The sequence below is a fragment of the Melospiza melodia genome, chromosome 1 (assembly GCF_035770615.1).
Source record: "Melospiza melodia melodia isolate bMelMel2 chromosome 1, bMelMel2.pri, whole genome shotgun sequence".
NCBI classification, from domain to species: Eukaryota; Metazoa; Chordata; class Aves; order Passeriformes; family Passerellidae; genus Melospiza; species Melospiza melodia.
Window position 1 is genome coordinate 137,313,299 of NC_086194.1, and position 18,640 is coordinate 137,331,938.

The window sequence follows — 18,640 nt, forward strand, 5'->3', positions numbered from 1 at the left end:
CTTAGAATATTAAAAAATATTATTAAGACATTCATCTTTTCCTGCACGACTATTAATGGCTACAAGAATAAGAAGTTACTTCCTTCTACAATCATCTTAGGATGGAGACAAAACCAGTAAGTCATATTAACTGCTCTCACACTTCAGAGTCCATAAGCATGGAAACAGCCACCTTGCTTTCACAAACACAGTTCAGTTACTTTACACATAGACTGCTTTAAAGAATAAGCCACCCCCATGTTCAGATCCAGACAACCACATACTCTGCTTCATGAACAAAAATGAACTCAAAGCATTTCAAAAGACAGCTAATACTCCACACCAAACAAGAACTATGGGTACTTAACAGGAAAGAAGGAACCAACAAGAGTGTCTTTGTTTCACTTGCACATTTCTCAATTTAACCTTCAAGCTTTTTATACGCGTCTACTGTGCTTAACACTGATTTCTATTCAATCTTTCAAGTAGGTAATATACCAAATAATTTACTTTTTGTAAGATATTATTTTCTCTCCTCTGTTTATTAAAATTGCATTTAGCTTTTACTTGCCTGGTGCATTTTTTGAGCTAATGTGGTGACTTGTTGCAATTGAGTTTAATGACAATACTTCATAGAGATATACAACAAGACAACAGATGTCTGGAGCAAAAATACTTTATTTTGTGGCTGTCTGTATAGGCTGGAGGGCTGCTCAAATAAAATTTTCTTTGGAAAAGAAAAAAATAAAACAACCCAATCTTTCCAGAACCCCATAAACTTTGGGTCACAGATACAATATGGTAATCAGAACAGCAATTCATTTGAAATTTCACTCCCACACAGTTAAAAGTTCTGGCACATTACAGGAGAAAATAAAAGTGATGTGCACCATATCATTGTGCCACCATCCTTGAGAAGTGTGATTTGAATGCTCCTCTGGTCAAACATGCATTTTAACACTTACCAGAGCAAGGGTGAAAAAGTATATCTATCATCACCAAAAACTAACAGAGAATGTTCATTATGAAGGTGCATTTACTAGATCTTCATTCTCTCATATTATTTGCTAGGAATTGTAATGTTCACAATGCACATCTCTTCCCTCCCTCCTCATGAATTTATAAATATTTAGAATATACCTCAGAGTAGATCACCTCTGTCAATTATCACAGCCAGAATCTTAAGATACTGCACTGTTTTCTACAGCTTTAATTTGAACTATTTTTCACAAGTGTTTGAATGTTTCATTTTCTCTAAAAAAAATAAAATCAAATCATCTTCAACCTTATTATCACATCTTATAACTCTAGCGATCAAAGCATGATGCAGACACATGTATGGAACGGCTGAGCTAAGTGTATTGCCAACTGCTACACACAAAATTTTAGCAAAACCAAAAAGAGAATTAACCTTCAGGACATCAATCTTAAATTACCATCCACATGCATATTTATATACTCACTGTCAATTTCACTCCTTTGTTTTGTTTTCCTGAAACTAACACTGCAGTACATCAAGAAAGAATCTTAAACTTCCATTACAAATGTTGCTCTAAATCCTGTGTAATTATATTGTGCAGTTCCATACAATATAATTGCTTTCAAATTTATTTGGAAAATATTAATTTCTAGATAAACTTGACAGCAACCATAGATTCAAAATATTCTGAAATCTCTCTATTATCTCTGCAGAAATGTTTTTGCAACTTTATTTACTCTAATGAGACTGCTGAATAAATCCTTCATTGATGCTGAAAATACAGAAGATGCAAGAACAAACTAACACAAGATTTTGCTTATAGAAGCATCATGCACTTGAAAGTGTTGAAGAAGATAATAGTCGCAAAATATCCAAGCTGTTCTCTAAACAAGTTCAACCAGAATAGAGTAGTACTAGCATATCACATCTTACATGTAATTGGAATACAACAATACTGATCAATGATTAAATAGATGGCCTAATTTTCATCAGTATTCCTTACCAAAAGACTGTCAAACTTGGAAAAAAATCAGGACACAGTTAAATAAAAAATGTGATAATGAATCAAGATTTCCAACACAAATATAGAGAAATAAAATAATTAAGTAAATAGGGAATGGAAGAAAACCAGAAACATATTGTCATGGGATCAAAAGACAAAATGTAGGAACATTTTGATTGAGTGCACCCTAAGGTCTCACAATAAAGTGCAACTCTGAAGTTGGTTTGACTATTTGTGTACAAAATAGTTTTTTCAGGAAAAAACCCCAGTTTCCTCAGGGAAAGAATTTGGCAGAGAATAAGTTACATTTATTGGGTTAATAATGGACACTACAGTCCATTAATGCACCTCTAGGTTGTTTCTGTGAAATAGAAATATCGTATGAGTTTCCACTACATGTGTCCAGATAATCCTGTTAATAATGCTTTTAAACTTGCATTTCATATAGAACATTCAACTTCCATCTCCACATCAAGCAAATACAAGTAAACAAGGAAAGAAAAAAAAACAATCACAAGACCCCAAACCCATATTTAGAGTAGACTTGAAGTAACTGGCATCAATCTGACATTTGAATGTTTTCAATACACATTGGTAGCCAGGCACATGAACATATGTACATACTTGAGTTTCACAGCAGATGTTTCTGCTTTGTGTTTATAATATCAGTACACACTGAACAGTTTTTAAAAAAATATTATATATAGCCTTTGTTCACACGTATTTCCAGAAAACATTATTTTCTTATTGCCATTTTTACTACATTCATATAATATGCTGAATTTTACATTCTTGAGGTCTGTTCCTCATTAGCAGAACAGGAACTCTTGTTTATTTCTTTTCTTTCTTGTCTTCCTTGGATTGGCTTTTAACTATCTTTTTTGTTTCTTTGTCTTTTCCCCACCTGAATGGTGCCATCCTTTTCACTGGCTGATCTTTTTGTAGTCTCCTTGGATTTCATACTTTTGTCTAGGCCTTTTTCCTTTCCTCTGTCTCTTTTAGCCTTGTCAGAATCTTTCTTTAATTTATTCATATCAACAGCTTTCTTGTCCTTTCGATCAGTGGCATCTTTTCCTTTCCTGGTTTTCTTTTTTTCTTCTTCAGTTTCCTCCTTTTTGGATTCCTGCTTCTCCCTTAACTTCTTGAGTGATTCTTTAATAGCTTCTTTTACTTTTTAGTTTTTCATTTAAAAAAGAGGAAATGTTCAATAAGAGAACCATTCTTAGGCCAAAAAACATCTTTGAACAGCCATGTAAAAGCTTTGATAAAATTATTATTTAATGTTTGTTAGATTTAAACTTGTATAGTTAACTCCTAAGCTTTAAGCAATTTAAACAAATTAGTTTTAAACTTTTAGGAACATCCCACACCATGCAGCCAGCAAATAACCTTGGCTTATACTCCAGCTGCATCCAAATGAAGTGTTAATCTAGAGAAAACCATGCCTCTATTATCTTACTGCTGACTTCTGCAGAATGCCAAAACCACTTTTGCCTGTGAGCGTGAAAATCCGAATAAATTTTGAACCTTTGACAACAGCGCAACAGTTATAAACGTTATCACACAAATTTATACTACAATGGTTTACTGATATTGCTACCTCATATTAAGCAAAGACTTAAAAAAAGGTAACTGAAGTACATATTGAGAAGTACAAGTAATAAGAAACAGCAATGTCCTGATGAATTAAATCAAGTCCAAAAAAGTTAGCTGGGTTAGACTAAACTCAGTGAAATAAATCAAAGCAATAATTGTAAATTGGTTGGTTCTTACGACTTTGTTTTTCAGTTATCATAAACATTTTTTTCTTTATTTTACTTTTCAAGTTGTGTCACTTATGCTTCTCTAGTTCAATTCACATTTGGCTGTGACAGGGTATACAGATAATATGTTATAAGAACAATCAGAACAGAAGCCTTGAAATTTATGTTCAATATGTTTAATGTTCAATATTTACTTCCATTTTGCCATAGTTTTGAAAATATTTGTCAATATCAGTAGAATTCTCAACTGATATTGACAAATTCCTTATTCTCTAGAATAAGGAATTTTAATTCAATAAAATTCAGAGATTTTTCATTAAATCTGTATGCAATATTTGTATTTAATTTTGAAACTAATACTCCCATATTATTAAGGAAGTAATAATGACTTTTACATATAAACAGCTCTATTTTTATTCAGACTTTCTCACAAAAGTCTGCCTCTAGCTGTTGTGTAATGTTTCTGTGGAGTGAACAATTCAATTACATAGTTCGGTCTAAAGGGAATGACATCATACTTCCTTCCAAATGGCTTTTGACATAAAACGTTCGAAATATTTATTTATTCTCATTTATTTATTCTCATATCAAACATTGAAACATAATCCAAAACTCAGGAAAGAATTGCTAAGTGACAGTTATTACAGTCTCTGAAACATGCAGTTTGCAACCAAGTTATACCAAGCACAATGTGGAACAAATGCTAAAAATTTCAACTTGATGTAAGATGCTGCGAAAAGCCACACTGGAATGACCAGCAAACTTTCCTAAGCAAATATACTTTTTTCCTCATGAAGGTTCATATGGTGAATAGCATGCATTTTTCATATACTGCCAGAAAAAAACACCTTGCAGTCTATATGTGGTTAATGTAACATAGAGACTGCTTCCATAGCCTCATGCTGCCCAGAGATAACTGAGCAGATATAAAAAGCTATACACCTGAAGTACACCTGGTACCTTGGTGTTTGCTGTTGCTAATTAGCTTTTTTTGTCTTCAACACTATGACCTGTTCATAAAGCAATGTAATTATAAATAAATATATGGCACAAATTGGTTGCAGCTATCTCATGCTAAGCTTTCAGAAAATGTTGCAATCAATCCTGCAAATAATATTAAAGGGGAAGTTATTGGACTTTGCCTAAATTTCAATTCTCACAGGAAAAAAAATAGATGAAACTATTAAAGTACAGCCTTAGAAGAATTAAGGCCAATTACAATATAGTAATGGTATTATGAATTCATGGAAGATAACAAAGAGGATTTCATATGGAGCAACATATTACTTAAAAACATGCAGAATATCAGGTTATCATAAACTACTTACAATCCAAACAAGACATTTGTTGTAAAAAAAATCCACACAAACAAAATATCATTTCTAGTTAGGAAAGCGCTCGCATTGCCACTGAATTTCAATCAGTAGTAAAAGAAAATACTGAGAAATAGCAAGAACAATATTTGCTGCACCATTAGAAAATATTTAGCCAACATAGCTTGTATTAGTAAACATTATAACCCACAGTTGGTATTTGTAATGCACATGCACTTCATACATCCTTATCCGCATAAAGTTCCGCATGAAAAAGAACATGAAAAATACCTTTGAGTTTAGTTTTTTTCTTGGCTACCCCTCCTGGCTCCTCACCTAATTAGTTGCAAAATGGAAATAGGTTATGAGCATATTTGTGGTATTTAATAAACCTGACATTAAATTTTCCAACCTGCCATCTTATGTAAAAAGTTCAATTTACATAGCACACCACAATGCTACGGAAAAATGCAAAATATTAACTCATTAGAAATAAAGCAACTTCAGTTGCAGGACCATCACAAGTACTGAAGTGAAAGACGAAGCAAAGAAAAGTACCACATTACCAGATGCTACTTGTGAAGCATCTTGACTTGGAGATTGGTCAGCTCTCTCCAGACAAGTGCTGACACATAATTATAACCAACACCCCCCTCTGATTTCTCTGCAAAGTATTTGCCAGTTCCCTCTCAAATGCACTAATTTATGCTTCTATAGAATTTTATAAATATTTTATAAACATGTTAACTCAAAAGGCCTTCAAGTACACAGGTACTGCAGAGTATATAAACTAACTGTTTTCTTACAATAAATTACAATATATGTTTCTTTATCAAAAGGAAAATAAATGTTTTGGCAAAGGTATTATTCAGGACTAAAAAGCAGTTACCAGTTCATTAGTTAAAATACTTAACTGCATTACTTCAGATTCTTTAAAACTGTTAGTCTTTTACCATTGTAGCTAACAAACTGAGAGCAGTCAGCCTTTTGATTGTACTATAATTTATAGCTAGTACCACAAGAGGCATAAAGGCAGAAGCTTTCCAAAAATACAAATAACATTTAGCTTCATCTTTTTAATACCATTAAAAGAGACTGGATTATCACTATCATGATGCTGTGGATTAAGATTAAAATCCCACAAACACAGCAATTTTAACCACAAAAATCATGTAAGTTGCTATCTAAAAGCCAACTAGAAAGTAAAGAAAAGCTGAAAAGATACAGTAACTATGTATTTTTAAACTCATACATAATCTTATTAAATGAGAAGAGATATTCTTATGTCTCAACACTAGGCTTCTCATTCAGACATACAAAACACCTACAATGAACGTCTGCACCATGAGCTTAGATTTCCAGAAAACAGTACCTACCTAAACTGTGGCATATATAAAAATTTAACCTGAAAAAACAAGCAATAATCTAATAGCCTATACTAAAAAAATGAAATAATAAAATTAAAAAATTTAAATGTAAAGTCACTGTAATCACCTTGCATCCAACTTCTATACTGCATGTTTTCAAAATACCAAGTGTTGACATTATGGACAAAATTGTTTTAAAAAAGGTTAATCAGTGAAAATACAGGCTCAAGATTAATTTCCTTACAAATTCATACCTGGGATATGAGTTTTTTTGAGCTCTTCCCTCATAGATTACCATCATTGCTGAAGTCCAGAGCTCTAACTTGACTAAAATCATTATTCGGTCTTACTATTTCTAAGCAGTGTATGTAAGAATAAGTTAACTTTTTTTCATATAAAAGGAAAAATAGACTCCAACTTTCATTTACATCATCAGTGAAAATATAAACAATAAAAGGTACTCAGAAAAGTTGCATAAAGCCATATTTAAATTTACACCCCCTGCCCACTTTTCATATTAAAATTAAACACTCCTGGATATTTTAATATACTCTTAAAAGCACATGTTGACAAAAAAACTGTAAAATTTTGCAAGTATCAATATGCACAACAATTATCATACAGATATTTCAAATTATTTTAAAATTGACATATATTCACTATGTTGAAAGATTACAAAATAGCTTGTAACTGTTATTTCACTTGTTAAATATTCACACAAGTAGTAATTTTGTTTCAATCTGCTTTTATGGAATGAATAGCACTAAAGTTCTCAGCAAATTTTCAATCATGACATAACTATATAAAACATGTAAACTTTAACATATTAATAGATCTGTTCACAAGAGAAGTATGTAAAATAATATATTTTAAAGCATTAGTATTAAGCAATAATCACAAGACCAAAATCCTGCTACATCTTGATTCCCACCTGATCATGATCCCTAAAAGGGAAATCCCTACAGCACAGGGAAGTCTTACTTGTCAGCCCCAATTATGCTGAAGCAAGATGGGTGCAAACCACTTGGTTTTCCAAGACAGCAATGTCCAGGGCATGTGACAAAATCTGGCACCTAAGGGAATTCATCCAAGACTTACAGCATGGGGACACACAAACAAATGTCCAGAATTCTATAAATCATGTAGTTGAACTTGTGGACTCTTATTCTAACGTCCAATTCAAGTGACTTCACAATTGTTTTGAACTAGTTTTAAAGTTCCTTCTTTTTTTTCCATTCAGTCCCACATTATAAACGTCCAATGCTGGCAATGCAAGAAGTAAATATACAATTTATAACATCAAAAGGGTATAATGGAAGTTCAGAAATGGCTATTATTTGAGTTAGTTAATTAAAAAGTTGTGTTCAAAGTTAACATAGGTTTACAATATTTTTAAATAATTCCTTCAAATAGTCATTCTATAAATTAAATACTCCTCTCAAAGTGGTCATTTGCATACAGTGCTTAAAGGTGGTCAGCTTGCTATCTTAACTGACCTTTTGAAGCTCAGGAATACCACAAAGCATTACTATTCTGCAACAGTCCAATCATTTCCTCTATTTTTCCCCATAAAACCCTTCAAGAACATTATCCACAAACAACCCCCAAGTGAGAACAGAGATTTAGAAGTTGAGCATCAGAAGAAAAATACATAAATACTATTTTTATTTAGAAAGATAAGCATTGAAAAAAAATAGCAAAAGGCTCTCTGTTTTTCAGCAGCTTCCCAGAGTTGACAAATACCATTGTCATATTTAACAACATATTTAGCAACCTGGCATGTGCAAATACTATTTTATTTACTTAATAATCCTGAAATCTTTAATAGCCTTGCTAGACAAAAGGCTTTGCCATGTGAAAAATTTCCTCTAATTCAATTTCTCCACAACCTCTACCTGCATAAACATTTTTAACCTGCAGCACCAGGAAACAAATGAAAGCTAATTAAGGTGGTTTATCCACTTAGATGTGAAAAAGGGAGAGGCTATTTTGCATTTACTGCAGAAAGCAAATGGGCCAGGTTAGCACCAAGCAGCTGACAGACAGCACTTGCTACCCTTCTGTAATTTATGCAAAGCCTCGATAACAGAATATGAAGCTTCAAGTTTTAAAACACAAGGGCTGGTGTTCCAACTCTTGCCTTAATTTATGATGTTCCATCAAGAACCTCCTTAGCCACACAAAAACCTAAAAAAATATGTTGAAATTGCATGCCAAAAGAGGAAATAAAAATCTGTAAGCCAAAATCATTATTAACATTTTTTCTCTCCTTTTTATTTTCCTTTTCCAGAAGAACTGCAAGTCAGAAAAAATTACTATTGTTTGTATAACCCCCTGCACAAAATTATTATTATGATTTTGCATTTATGCTATACTAGACATACAAAGTCATCTGCTAAACCAAATTAGTTTACTGACAGAAAGCTAACACCCACTTACCTTTAACTGAGCTCAGAGTACTTTTCTTACCAAAGCCTGTAACTCTCCAAGTGCAGATTTTAATTCATACAACTAGCATAAAAACCCCTCAAACAATCAAACACCAAACTTCAGTATATTCTCCACACGCTGCTTTAATATCTCTTGCTTATTTAACAGTCTAATGTCAGAAGAAAATCCAGATCAAATACACGTGGCAGAAAGCATTTTTGTTCCCTGAAGTCACAGATGTTTATGCTGCATCCTGCATGAGCAGATTTAAGAAACCAACAAGCAAATCTTGCCTTTATTAGCCTCATCTCAAGACATACATCCTAACTGACCATGAGAAAGACAATACCTAATTTATTTCATGCTACTGGGATGTCATTGTGATAGCTGCTTATCTGATGGAAACCAAACAGGGAATTCAGTAACATATCTCTCCAAAATGACTGATCTGTACACAGCAGCCTTCCCCAGCTCCCAAATTACATTTACAATACAGGTGGGTTTTACCTCTCCCATCTGACCATGAAATGAAAATCTTTCAAATGCTTCACTATATTCTTCTTCTATGCTGCCATTTAAATACAACCTATACCAATAACAGTCATGAAAATTCGATTTCTTCTATAGTCAGTCAATTGAGGCTAACTAATAATGAAAATTTTTTAAGGGGGCAGGGGGAAATACTGGTAAAAATCTTTGCAATAAAAATTTTAACAGATATGCAAACAATCTCTGTAGCCTTTCTTCCCTTCAATTCAAAGTTATTCTATACATTATGAGCATTGTGATTTCTCTCTGCCATATAACACTCTTTTACTTCAAATTAAATACTGCTGAAGGTGGTCACAGAAATCTGGGGTTCAAAGCTTCCAAAAGTTTTAGGCCATTTCAGATGTATGGGTATTACGAGTTTTTACCCCTATAAATTTAGTTTGATTAGTATCACAAGAAAGCAAGAAAAAGCTTTGCTATGAAGGTTAATGCAGTATTTTGTTTGAAGACTAGCAATTAAAATATCAAACATTTACCAACAAATGACAAAATAAAACAGCCCACAGATTTCTAAAAGCACTGGACAAACTGGAAGACTACAATTTTAGTCACAGATATTTATTTCTGGCATTCCAAAAACTAAATATAAATTAAGTGTAAGGTATATGAGGGTATCTAATAAAACCCACACATCCAATTTAATATAAAATCAGTAAAGCTTCATTCCTTGCCAGGTATAAAACCCAGCAAGTTCTGATTACTTAAACAATATATTTTCCATACATTGGAAAAAACACACACTCCAAAAAAACATTGTTTGCTACTAATTTTCTCCTGTTTTAAATTCTCATACCAGAAACTTCAGGAGAAAGCAGCAGCCTTGCTCTGTAAAACAATTATTATATGATAATAGAAGTCACATAGAATGCCACAGCTTTCAACCCATACTTTAAAAATACTTTTAAAAAATTTAGTGACTGTATTTTTAGTCACAAACAATCAAGCTAAAAATCTAGTTTTCAAGTTCCTCAACTAATTTCAAACTATTTGGGCAGACTCACAAGCAAATTGGGATACTGTTCAGTTTTCTTTGCCTATTTGCACATCATACTCAGCTTATTGTTTTTTGCTTTTAAATGCCTTTTATAAAACAAATGAACAAACAAACCAAAAAGCCTGCCATGCTGATATAACTGAATATTCAACTAAATGTTATTACTGTCCTTACTAGCCAAGCTCTGCTTGCAATCACAACTATTAAGAGAATACATGAAAACCAAACTCCTCTATTCCAAATTTTCAGAGAGAACCACAGGTGAGGGTTCAATTGTTAACTCAACAGGAACAACTCCAGGCAAGACTGAACACTTCTGAGAAGACTGTTTTCCAGAAGGAAGTATCCTACAAAGATATCTACTTACACTAGGTCTTTGCATCCACCCCTCACCCCTTCTCCCCTGACAAATTCTTCAATCCCACTTAATTGTTTTTGAGCAGATGCCTACACATTTAATAAAACCAACAAGGAAGCTGCATGATATCAAATCAGAACTGTTGGTGCACCTTTCATATCTGCACCCACATTAAAGTAATTCACTGTTTACTGATCACCTCAGTGCCTCTAGCCTTCTAGTGGTTCAAGCAATCCACCTCAATTTCACCAGAAATATTTCCAGTTTATCAATTCAGTTTTTAAAAATTTTGTATAAACTTCATTATATGGAATTCTTATAGCAGATGTTTCCCTTCTCTTTTTGGCTATTTATTTCCGTTACTGAAGTATCTACAATAGAATTCAATGTTATATGACAATTTTTTAATTCACATTGAGAGGTAATATTATCCCAAAACAGTGATGAAACTCTTATTTCTAATTCAAATCTTCTTCTAATTAAGAAGAAATCTTCTTGTAAATTAAGATAAATAAAATTCTCAAATAAAAAAAAACAACCCAAGCTTACTTATTTCCTACATCTCAGACACTGCAAGTTTCTTGCCATTGCTAACAATTCCTGAGTAATATTCCAGATCTACTAGCATTTATTTTTATAATGTTTAGAGGTTTCCTTATTTTTTTTTTTTGCCTTACACTTCATATATCTTGTTTTAAAACCCATTAAATTTTTATGTTGTTAGCTTTTTTATATCCTAATACCCAAATATTTGGAAGAAAATGTGACCAAGGCTCTCAAGGCTCTACTTAATTCATAAACCTTGAGTAGCAGTATCAGCCCATCACAACATTTCACTTGCTTAACACTAGCACATTTTTATTACTTTTAAAAGATTATATAGTACCTTGAACTGGATGATCTAGAGAAAGTTTTTTCAAAAAGGCACGTTAAATTGCTTTAAAAATGGCTAAAGTAAGTGAAATTTTATTTATTTTTAAAAGAAGTTAAAATTTCAGCCTGCAACTACTTGTGTTTAAACTTGAGTATCATGTTCATATAGGAAACCAACATAAACTTCAGCAAAGCAGGCATTACAAAAACCAATTAGATACAATTTTAATAGTAATTTTTTTGAGTACATTATTCATGTTTTAAAAGGACAGCTTAGTTGCAGCTTTTGATACCTGATACAAACTGCAGGACACAATTATAAACTGCCCTTTCTATACCAGTAACTTCATGACAGCAGACAGAATTTCTGGAACAACTGCCATAAAACAGTTTCACAAGAAAAAGTTTCAAATTTGCAAAACTACATTAAATACTTAAATTTCTCAAGGAATAGAAGACATAAAATTCTAATTTCCAATTAGTCTTTAATATATTCAGTATTACATTAGAAATACATAATCATAACTTCCCACTTCCACAGAAGGCCCATCTTAAAAACTAAAAGAAATTTGGAACAGCCCTTGTGATTTGATTGTCATATTAAAGAAATTACTGAAGATTTAGTTTGAAAACAGACAAATCAGTGGGAATAAACTATATGACAGTGTAGCTTCTGAATACATGATGTTAGCTAACTTAGAAACAAATGTTCCCGTAGAATTTTCAAGCACTTACAAATTAGTGCCTTTCTTTGAACAAGTAAAAAGAACCTATCTGAGAAACCAGTGGATCACAAAATAAGTTATTTATTAAAATTATATTTCACAAGAGAATTATCATTGTCATGACTATATTAAGGATTAACATAAAAATATGTATTTACAAAATGCAGTCATGCTAGAATACTTTATCATCAAAGCTATTACAAAATGCTTCAGTTAATGTTTGCTAGAAAGACAAATGTTATAGTGTTAACAGTAGAGATTATTACACTTAAGCTTTGTAAGTTTTGTGCACAAAATGCACAAATTGAAGCACATACAGAAACCAACTACACAACCACAGATACACGTTTTATTCTACATATATTTACACACTTGCATAATGCTTGCCATCCTGTCACAAAAATGGAAAAATTATTGAAAGGCTTTCAACTACTGAAACAGCATTGCATGGCTAACTTTAGTTCAATCTTTAGAGTGTCCATTTGGGAGGTTCCCCTCAATGCCATAAATTCTTGCTATATTGAGGTTGATGATTTCATAGACATTTTCGAAAGCCAATCAAATTAGTCTTTCAGTCACTGGTTCTGTAAATCCAAGATAACACAAGTCTTTTTTCCCTGAACCCCTTCATTCTGTGACGTACCATCAACATCATCTGCAGCTTCGCTCTCTTCTTCTTCTAGTATTTCAAAAGGAGTCAATACATCATAGAGAAATGAGAGAAAGCCATAAAACCAATCAGAGCTTTCCTCTGCTAAAATATTAAGGACTTCCTCAAGGGAATCAATATTTTCATTACTGCCATCTTTGGTCAGGCCTATACAAGAATAGAGGAAAGAGAGAGAGAGGGAAGGGGAAAAAAGAGACAGCAGTTAGGTGGAAAGAGGAAACTGTAAAAGGAGGATCTGTGAAAGACATCTCTTGTCATAGACAGAAGTCTTTACAGGAGTGCTAACTAGGAAATAGAAGGATGTTAAGAAAGTTGAATCTTTCCAATACAGACTATAATTTGGGCAATAAACATGCAAAATATTATGCCTGAATCTTACTAAAAAAAAAAAAAAGAGAAAAAAAAGGCAGTAGCTTTGCTTTCCTTACTTCCTAGTCCTAAAACTAAACCCATTTATATTTAGATTTTCTACCCCAGTTTAGACAGTTTTTTATCAGTAATCTTTTACTACTTTAAAATCACTCAATTTGTTTTCTTCATTTTTTAAACCATTATGTTCAATTTTGAGAGCTTGCAACTGATGGCTGAGAATAACATTTAAAAGCAAAGAGTATAAAAACAAACTCATCACAGACACACTGTTAAGGATAACATTCTTATCCATGCAGAATTTTGATTTTGCTTAGAAGTGAGGATTCTAATTGCTGAATTTGCAGTTTGTTTGCTTTGCATTTTTTTAACATGTTTCTCAACCATTTGTTTCTATGATAGATTTCTAGAGGATGCACTTGATCCACAGGAATTATTTCCATACCTGAGGATATACAGAACACCAGATAAAAATGAGTAGGTAGCCAATACAGGGTATAAGTTTTGTTATATAGAAGATCTAAAGCCAGGTAAAGAGCTGAGGTAGAAAAGGCCAGAACAGCAAAGAGTGAGCTCATCACTGCTAAAGACCCTAATAGCAGAGGTTATTATTTTATGCTACAAGAACTACTGATCTAAATGGCATTTGAAAAGTGCAAATAAGCCATGGCTAATGCTTTTTCCCCCCTCCTGCTTTGGGGGAGGTCTTGCCTACATTTGTTTGGGTTTTAAAAATTAAAATCATTGTTTTACAATTATCACTAAATAACATTTCAAATTTTCCATTCTAGGAAAAGCACAACAAAATGACCAGGCAGCAACAAACAATTACTGGTACGCTTTAAAGCTGCAGAGGGAGGAATTTCTCCCACTTCTAACCAGAACAAATTTTCATTTGTTTTGAAAAGACGAGCAGAAAAGTGAGCTAAAGGTGAAGACAGATTATTGAAACATAAAATTAAGTGAACGTGTTGCACATGCAGATTACAAAGCAATATTAGATGCAGGTTAATGAAACATTCAAGATAGAGAAGTTCATGGCAGAGACATTTAACACATTTCAACACATTTTTCTTACAGCACATAGTGAAATTATCAATGATAATTCTGAAGAAACTTCCAAGTCCATGATATTCCACATCCTTGCACCTGGATGTCCAGAACCTCTACTTGAGTGACCAGTCATTCTCTTTAACTTTTCACTGGATAGCCCAAAGGTTTAAAAATGACAGATTGAATCCAGGAGGCAATCAAGGTATTATAAATATCCCTCTCCAACTTCTTCCATGGCTTAGTTCTATAAAAATTAAATTTTATAAACAACTTTATGCACAGTACTCAATTTTTCTAATTTGTTTTCAAAATTTGGATAATACAAGATATAAAGACATAAACTGAAGTAAGGATATTTATTGAAGAACAAAATCTCAGTATAAGAATGGAAACTTGAATCTAAAAATCCTAAAAGTACAATCGAAGTTATAAATGCAGAATTAATATTTCTGTCATTCTAGTCTGTCAGAATCTCATATAAAAACTAAATGGGGAAAAAAACAAAAAAAAAAAAATCCAACAAAAGAAAAAGAACAACACACTACTCCCAAAAGGCCTCAAGAAGTCATTTTTATACACATGTACAGAATCATACAGATGCCCCTATTAGTACACAAAGTCAAGAATAAAACTTTTAGGCCATTACATTTATAAAACAGAGTACAGCAGCATATTTTTTTTGAAAATACTAGGACTCCAAAGGGAACCACAAAACTGGAAGAATATGTCTTACAGTCTTTGTTAAAAAAAAAACAAACAAAAACCACAATCAAAAACCCCTAAATCTTTTCTCTACAATTCTTTGCAAAAATTATCCAAGATGAAGATAATGGCCTTTGAATTTAACAAAATAAACCCAAGAACAAAACCGAAAAAAACCCTCATGCAACACTTCAGCCTGAGTTAAAGAAAAAAACCACAGGATTTCATATGTTTATCTTGCTTTCTAACAAAGAGTACAGAAGAACTGCCAACCCATTAATACCCTGTTCTTCATTCACCCCCATAATCAAGAAGAACTGCTTTTCAAAAGAAAAACTGATAAGCTCACAAAAGCATTGTAACAAGTATCTGAAAATGGTGACCAAAGCAGAGCAACCATATCCTACTAAAGCAGGGACTCAAAAGATACAGCTACTTTATCTCAAGAGAAGTCTTAACATGACAGTATAAATCCAAGTGAATGAAGGAGTCAAAATATTTGTCCATTCAAATAGTTACCACAAGCAGTATGGCACAGGACTTCCCTACATGCATTTAACAAGACAAAGCTTTTCTTCTCCTGTAAACATCTCTTCTTATGAAAACGAGCACAAGCCAACCTTTAATATTTGAAAGTGCTACAGTAGAACACGAGAAAAATAGGAAAGAACATGAAACTTATCCTAAACAGCTGAACTGTGCAAAAGCATTATTTTAACACCTATTATCTTGCTACAGGTTTTTTGAATGTGCAATCTCAGCATGACTGCCTGCAAACTTATTTTTCTTCTGTAGGTGAACCAGAGGAAAAGAAGATTTCTTACTTGAATTTTATTGCTTATTACCATTTGACTGCTGACACACGAGGATGGAGTTTTGCCATTTTCTGCATAGCTGGACTACTCTGAACTAAATGCACAAGAACAATAAAGGGATTGTTTCCTGTAGCTGCAGTTCCAAAACTGTGCTAACTTCTGCAACCATTTAAGGACAATTTCTCAGGATTTGTTGCTTGTTAAAAGGGACAGAAGCACAAGAAACACCTTGGGTCCAAAGTAACTATTACAACAGACATTAGTACCCCTATACATGCCACTTTTTTGGTAATACCACTAAAGCCACTGCTTCACTGTACTGATGTAAAGCAAGGTGAGATGTGTAGCACTCCCCCTAAGAATAACACCCTTCTGAGAGCTATCAGAGTGAAGTGGACAAAAACTGGGAAGCAAACCAACTTGGGGTTGGTTGACTGGAGGGGGTGCAGGTGGTTTGGGTTTTATTTTTTTTTTTTTACTTCTCTTACACGGGGAGTAGGGGAAGAGGGGAACAACAAACTTCTCGCATATCCTTTTGAAAATCACACAAATCCCTCAAGGGAACCTAATCATGAAACCCACTTTGATTCCAACAAATAAAAAAGAACAGATCCTATCATACCTTACACAAACAAGAAATAAAATAATAAATTTTAATTATTCTATTTAGATATGGCCAAGTAGTACAGAAAATTATTAAAACCATTATTTGAAATACAAATAAACTCATGCTGGTAGAAGCACTTCTCAAAATGTTAATTAAATTAATTTAAACTTAAAAGATATTTACTATTAATATGAAATTCAATCTTGAAATTTGTAGGGAAAACTAAAAGTTATGGAAGTGGACAACATTAAACCACTGTACATATCACAACTTCAATACACAATACAAGTGCTGTAATAGCTAAAGAACAGAGGAGGAAAAAAAGCATATGAATTCCTATCATTAAACACCAAACTGCAATAACTCCTTTTGTACCAGAGAAACCACTTGCTGTTATGGCATTCTGACCCAGAAAAAAATCCCAGAAAGTAATAAGCCTTCCTAACAAAATCCTCACAAATAAAAGGAGCTTTGCACTCAATATTCAGAAAGTAGGCTTACTATTCAGTTTCCTTTACTACAGTGACTTAACTCTGGAAGACAAATTCCTCAAGAGGGGATCCTTGTCTTCTAGTTTCTGCATCAATGAAATAATTTCAGTCTGCATTGTGGTGCTCATTTTTTATTTCATATTTAATTTTAAATGTAAACAATCACTGTAACTTACAGGGAAGTTCAGTTAATAATATAACATGCCTGCTATTGGAAGAAATATCTTCTTATATTCATAATTTTTTCAGTGTCACAAAACTTAAAAATTCATCGTTTCTTTTATAGTGCAAAAATTATTCTCAAATTTAAATGAAAATAAATTGTATTTCTAAGCAACTTTTCTAGAATAATACAAATAAATTTTGATATGTGACCTTTTAAGGTCACACTTGAAGTACAAGGTTTGAATGCATGATAAGACAAGCTTAGAATAGAAACACTTTCATGTACTGGCAGAACTCCCAGCTATATCAGGCTGCATAAAACAGAGATGGAACAAAGCAGCAGAATGTTTCTGCCTGTATACGACTGTCAAGAAAAGGATATCCAGTTGCTATACACTACATAATAGAAAAAGAAAAATTAGGATTATAATTATCCCAAGTATTATCTTAGTCACCAATTATAATTAACACCCAATCTGTAGCTCTGTAGCCATTTAGAGTGCTGGAGATTCTTTGGAGTGACTCTCACATTCACACCACTGCAAACTGATTCAGTTATTACATGGGTTTTCTATAAAACATGAAGGGATTAAACAAATGAGCACATATCTTCCCAAAGACTTGCTTATTTCTCCAGATAAAAGTAGGAAAAATAAAATTATGACAAGCTGATTTTTATGGAGTGTGAATTTGAAATAGAAAATCATAACATCCTAATGTACTACTGATAACTTTGCCTAGTTTGATACATTCAATTTTGTCCTCTGCCCAAGTGTTAGTTACTTTGCTGGGGGGTTCGTTGCTTTGTTCATTTGTTTAATTCTACAGGTTTGTGTGCTCAGTAGAGGTTTAAACTTGAACAAACCAACTAAAGAAAATCTAAAGAAAAGTAAACTTAACTAAAATTTCTACCATCAGATATGCAAGAAGTATCTATCCAAGGCTTGACTGAAGCTGAAGAAGGCAGTGCTTTAAAAGATGTAAGTAAACAACAATACCATAAAACATGTCTAGAGATTGAAATATTGAAATTTCCCTTTGAAGATACACAGCCAGCAGAAAGACATCTCACAAATTACAAGGAACAGAAGCCTAAACCGTGTTTCAATGCCAGAGAAGAAAAATTCATGCCATGTACTGTTTCTGAAGGGCAAGAAAAATGAATAGACTTTTGGGGAATTCAGAATAGAGGAAAGACAATACAAAAATACACTACACAAATAGTCATCTAAGTACAAAGGCACATTTAAAGTAATTTTAAAATGGACCTGGCCTAACATGTTAACATAAACAATGTTTTCATGCTAGAAGCATCTTAGGTCCTGCATCTGATAAATTTATTGATAATCACAACCACCTTTCAACATACAATAGAGTAGTATCAACCACCAAATTTCAAAAACATTCTGTAAGATTAAATGCTTTCCACTAA

General features: G+C 32.8%; 1 protein-coding gene across 8 annotated transcripts in view; it reads right to left on the reverse strand.

Moving 5' to 3' along the window:
* ASPH (aspartate beta-hydroxylase) overlaps positions 1 to 18,640 on the reverse strand; it is a 112,145-nt gene that overhangs the window by 74,408 nt on the left and 19,097 nt on the right. The window lies entirely within an intron of this gene.